Below are 6,310 nucleotides of genomic sequence, written 5' to 3' on the forward strand. Positions count from 1 at the left end.
TAATATTTATTTTTGTTTTATGTTTTTGAAAATTTGCATATATATATATATATATATATATATATATATATATATATATATATATACACACACACATATATAATGTACATGCCTGTTGCCTGCAAAAGCCAGCAAATAGTGTTGCATTTCCTTGAAATAGAAGTTCAGATGGTGCTGAGGTGACATGTGGGTTCTGGCAACTGAACCTAGGTCATCTGCAAGAGCAGCAAATGCTCTAAACTCCTGACTCATCTCTCCAACCACAACCTTTGTTGTTTCTCTTAGTTTTAAATCAGTCATAAAGTATGATTCAAAGAAAAACGGTCCATGAACGACGTTAAAAGTGGTTCAGGAAAGGTACATGAGTTGTCACAGTATGGACATGCAAACATGATAAGTGGATGGATTGAAAAATGATTCTCACTGCTAAAAAGAACACCACCGTTTAGAGAAACTACACCCTTTGATCAATGAGATGATGGGATTGAAGTCCTGAACCCAAGACCTCATATATACAAGGCTCTGGGGTCTAAAAATATACATGATTTGAAGTATTAAAAGAAAATCAACTATGAAAAGGTAAAATAAAATGACTTAAAATCTAGAAAAATGGCTAAAAATATAGATTAAAGTATGAAATTAAAAGTTGGCTAAGGCAAAAAACATGAATAGAGATAAAGGATTGAATGTGAAAGATTAGGGAAAAGAAGTAAGATCATTCTAGTTTATTTCTGTTGCTGTAATGAGAAAGCCTGGCCAAAATTAAAACAAAACAAAAAGAAACGAAACAAATAAACCAACAAAAAAACAAGGGAGGAAAATGTCCATTTGACTTACAAGCTCTGGTTGCAGTCCATCCTGGAAGAAGTCAGAAAAGAGCTGTGAGGGTCACACCGCATTCATGGTCATTAGAAGACTGTAGTGAATGCACCCATGTGGTACCTGCCTGCATCAAGTAGCTTTATTCTCTCCTATATAGATCAAAAGCCTCTGACTAGACAATGATGTTGCTCACAATTGGCTGGTTCTTTGTGCATACACTAGCAATGAAGAGTTACCCAGAGATATCTCTGTAGGCCAACCCATTCTAAAATATTTCTCAATTCAAACTCTTTTCCTAGGTAGTAGTCGGTTGAGGGAACTAAATATAAATCAAACTAAACATAAATCAAACTATTACAAGGATAGATACAAAACAAAACTGACTTTGTGATGAATAATTACAAACCAAGAAATTTCATTTTTTGAGATTTATTAAAATTAAGAGGTTATCATCTAATGGTAAATGTGCAAATAAATTTAGATTGAACATTAGAGCACTAAGTATAGAATAAAATACCTTTAAAATGAAATAATACTATAAAATGGAGTGAGGGGGAGAAAATCTAACCAAAAATATAAAACAGTTTGGAGAAATAAGGGTCCTGTCTTTTGCCCTGTAATATTGGAATCAGCAGATGTATGCAGAAGGCATTTAGTAAGTTGTGGCTGTAGTTTCTTCATGTACCTCCTGTTCAAAGAGGTATTAATATACTTCATGGGTATAATAAGCACTTATAAATATCCTTTTGGGTGATAAAAAGATCAGCAAAGAAATCTAGCATTAATAAACTCAATACACTTTACTATCACAGAAAATGTGAGTTAAATTCATCCTGCTTGAGGACTGCAGGGTTGGCTCCCTGAACTTGTCTCCTTGGACTCATGACAAAGATCTTGTACAGCAGGCTCTATCAGAGCCAATCTTCCTTGGCCTGGTCATGAGTCCCAGGAATCCTAGATGCACTTAGCAGACAACAGCTCAGCTTGGAGAACAGGAAACTTGGCTCCAGAAATGTCTTGCAAATCTCTTGTTTCTGAATTGCTGTGGGAACTTTTCAAGTTCCCTCTACATTCACATCCTGTTTGTGAAACTCAATGAAAGATTACAGTTCTCTTCCTGCATATCAAGCAGAGCTAGCAAAACTGCAGAGGAATGCATTTGAGTTATTAAGTGCATGTCTGAACTGGTCAGAACCTCTACCATGTTCCAGCTAATGTCAGTTGCTTCAGGCCCACATTTTCAGAAATTCCTTCAAGGGGCTCTTAAAGATGATGGTCAGAGAAACCAAATTTTCTTATCAGTGTTTTTCTCATTCCTATGCCAAGAAGATAATGAAGCAAAGAAAAATGTCACTCCTGTGTGAAACAAAGGAAGAGAGAAAAGCAAAGGAGTAATGGTTCCTAGGAGTAAAGAGGAGGAATTTGCCATGCTACCTGGAAAGATCCAGGCACATACACAACCACACTCATTGAAGATAGTGGGAACAATCTGTATGTATGATTACGGATGCAAAGAATCAGGGCCACCAGCCTAAAGAGGAAGAATGTAAGGTGAGTCCAGGTGAAGACAGTAGATTTCTGAAATTTAGAAATGATCCAGAAATGAAGATTAAGAACAAACTCATTTGGGATAATCTGAGGCACAGACATTGACAGAGGGTGGAATCTGCAGTCACATTCAGCTATGATATGGACTCTAGTATTTTCTGAGTAAAGCTGTCTCCATGATGATATGACTCATCCTTTTGTACATTCAGTATTGTTGTATGAATTTCTCTTCCATGTTTGAACATCAGATCTTCACATGCCTTCACAATGTCCAGAGAAACCTGAAATACAACCCCCATTGTTGAGGGAGTGAACCGCGAGACTTGGGAAAAGAGAAATTATAAAAAGCAAGGATACATAAAAATAGATTCCATGAATCTGAAAGACTCAGTGGCACCATGATTAATCAGTATTACCCAATGAAGAGTAATAAAGGCATGTAAAACAAACAAACAAACAAACAAACAGTAAAGGGATCTATTACAGGGACGGGAGCCACCATTGCTCTCCCTGAAGCGAGAGCAGAAAGCAGACAAAGTTCTCTTGACTTCTTTACACTTTCCTCGCTGGCCCAATTGTAAATAGTAACGGAGTGAAGGAAATGTCTTCTCCTGAGCATAATTATACTGATTTTATTTGGTCTATTATTGGTTTCATTGGAAGATGAGGAAACAAATATTTGGTCCTAACAACAAAAGATGAAGAACAGTAAATTAAAAACCACAACACTACCTCTAATGGGGATTTTGGCTTGTAAAACAACAACCTTCTTTTCTTTTCTTTTCTTTTCTTTTCTTTTCTTTTCTTTTCTTTTCTTTTCTTTTCTTTTTTCTTTTCTTTTCTTTTTTCTTTCCTTTCTTTCCTTTCTTTTCTTTCTTTCTTTCTTTCTTTCATTTTTTCTTTTTTTAAGTCACTGTGTCTTGAATAACCTGGCAGTAAGTCAAAACAGGAAGGAAATAAAAAAAAAACAAAAACAAACAAACAAAAAAAAAAAAACACCAGTCAGAATGTCTAAGATAAAAAAATTCAGGTGACAGCAGATGCTGGCTAGGATGTGGAGAANGAGGAACACTCCTCCATTGCTGATGGGATTGTAAGCTTGTACAACCACTCTGGCANTNNGTCTGGCGGTTCCTCAGAAAATTGGACATAGTACTATTGGAAGATCCAGCAATATCTCTCATGGGCATACACTCAGAAGATATTCCAACTGGTAATAAGGAACATGCTCCACTATGTTCATAGAAGCATTATTTATAATAGACAGAAGCTGGAAAGNACCCANATGTCCCTCAACAGAGGAACGGATACAGAAACTGTGGTACATTTACACAATGGAGTACTACTCAGCTATTAAAAACAATGAATTTATGAAATTCTTGGGAAAATGGATATATCTGGAGGATATCATCCTGAGTGAGGTAAGACAATTACAAAAGAAGTCACTTGATATGTACTTACTGATAAGTGGATAGTAGCCCAGAAACTTAGAATACCCAAGATAAAATTTGCAAAACACAAGAAAATCAAGAAGAGCCGGGCATGGTGGCACACGCCTTTAATCCCAACACTCAGGAGGCAGAGGCAGGCAGATTTCTGAGTTCAAGGCCAGCCTGGTCTACAAAGTGAGTTCCAGGACAGCCAGGGCTACACAGAGAAACCCTGTCTCAAAAAAACAAAACAAACAAACAAACAAAAAAAAAAATCAAGAAGAAGGAAGACCAACGTGTAGATACTTCATTCCTCCTTAGAATAGGGAACAAAATACCCATGGAAGGAGTTACAGAGATAACGTTTGGAACTCAGATGAAAGGATGGACCATCCAGAGACTACCCCACCAGGGGATCCATCCCATAATCAGCCACCAAACCCAGACACTACTGCATATGCCAGCAAGATTTTGCTGAAAGGACCTTGATGTAGCTGTCTCGTGTGAGGCTATGCCAGTGCATGGCAAATCCAGAAGTGGATGTTCACAATCATCTATTGGATGGAACACAGGGGCCCCCCAGTGGAGGAGCTAGAGAAAGTACCCAAGGACCCAAAGGGGTCTGCAACCCTATTGGTGGAACAACAATATGAACTAATCATTAGCCCCAGAGCTCATGTCTCTAGCTGCATATGTAGCAGAAGATGGCCTATTCAGCCATCATTGGGAAGAGAGGCCCCTTGGTCTTGCAAACTTTTTATGCCCCAGTACAGAGGAATGCCAGGACCAAGAAGTGGGAGTGGTTGGGTAGGGGAGTAGGGAGAGAGGAAGGTACAGGGAATTTTCGTGATAGCATTTGAAATGTAAGTAAAGAAAATATCTAATAAAAAATGAAAAAAAAATGTTCCCTTTTTAAGCATGAGGCCCATCAGCCCATCAGTATAGACTCATTCATGTAGTGAGTGAGATAGGTTTCCAAATAACATCAGAAAGCTTCAAAACTTAAAGATTGGTGCATTTGGTTGCTGATACTTGACCCAAGATGAGCAGCACAAGAGATTAAAGAGCCTTCAGAGGACAAGACGTGGTTGCTGGGTCATGAGCACCTTGAAGCATTTCTTTATGGTGATTCCGTGTCTTGAATATTTGACATCTGGGGAAAACGGAGCAGGATGGGCAGAACAAGTCTGTTGTCTCATAGAGTCAAATTTCTTCAGGATATAGACCTGATCGCCCTATTCCTTGAGTTAATACTGGAGAAACATGACTACCCATAAGCAGAAAAACACCTATACATTTACTGCCAGCTTCATTTACAACAACCTGTTTTCTTCAAGGACATTAGTGATGGCAAGACACTCTAATATGTTGCTGGTCTATTGCCTTTTAAGGAAGTGTTTGTGTGTGTGTGTGTGTGTGTGTGTGTGTGTGTGTGTGTGTGTGTGTATTTTAAGTTTATCTAATCTAGTCCAAACTAATCTGTAAGTCTTTAATATAAGACATAATATTCTACACCAAATCACCTACTCAACCTAATTAAATTGAACATAATTAAATTGAATATGATTACATATCTTAAAGAATCACTTGTTACATATTTCTTGGAAAGAAGCACAAGGTAAATATTTAAGCGATGCCCAGCTTCTAGTTCTTTGTTGTGGTACTCCATGATGTTAGCCAATATTAATATATGCCAATATTAAGACACTAAAGTTTTGGGGTTACATTTCTCATATCTTCTCAGGCATACATTATTTTTAAAGAAGAAGATTCCAAATATTTTGATGCATTTTTAAACATAATAATTTATTTAGATTTTAAAATCCAAGAGAACAAAGTCACCACGAATTAGAAGTAGAAAAATAGAGCTGGACGTGGTGGCGCACGTCTTTAATCCCAGCACTTGGGAAGGCAGAGGAAGGTGGATTTCTGAGTTCGAGGCCAGCCTGTCCTACAGAGTGAGTTCCAGGACAGCCAGGGGACTACACAGAGGAACCCTGTCTCGAAAAATAAAAAAACATAAAACAAATAAGCAACAAAAAAAAGTAGAAAAGTATCTAGGGATGTACCTCAGCTGATAAAATTTTATAGCATCCACATGCCCTCGGTTTGACCCACAGTCTTACATAACCTAGGCATAGGGTGCAAGACTGAAATCCCAGCACTTGAAGGTTGAGGCACAAGTATTGGAAGTTCAATGTCATCTTTGGCTACTTAGGGAGTGTTCATTAGGCTGGGATACATGAGCACCTCTCTCATGATGGTAATGCTGCTGCTGCTGCTGCTGCTGCTGCTGCTGCTGCTGCTGCTGCTGCTGCTGCTGCTGCTGCTGCTGATGATGATGATGGTGGTGGTGATGATGATTGTGAAGAAAATAACCCCATAGTTAGAATAAGTTAAATGGACAGAGTCTAAGTCTTTTAGAAAGCATTTATTTTAATTTGCCAAAACATAAAGGCCACTCTTCTAAAATGAATTCATACATTTGATTAAATAGGAAGATGTGGGTT

The 6,310-nt window shown here is 37.9% G+C and overlaps 1 pseudogene; it reads right to left on the minus strand.

The window, feature by feature from the left end:
* Positions 1-4,870: 4,870 nt before the first annotated feature.
* LOC110336206 lies at positions 4,871-5,065 on the minus strand (annotated as a pseudogene).
* Between the last annotated feature and the right edge of the window lie 1,245 nt (positions 5,066-6,310).

Source organism: Mus pahari, chromosome 19, assembly GCF_900095145.1.
Source record: "Mus pahari chromosome 19, PAHARI_EIJ_v1.1, whole genome shotgun sequence".
Classification (NCBI taxonomy): domain Eukaryota; kingdom Metazoa; phylum Chordata; class Mammalia; order Rodentia; family Muridae; genus Mus; species Mus pahari.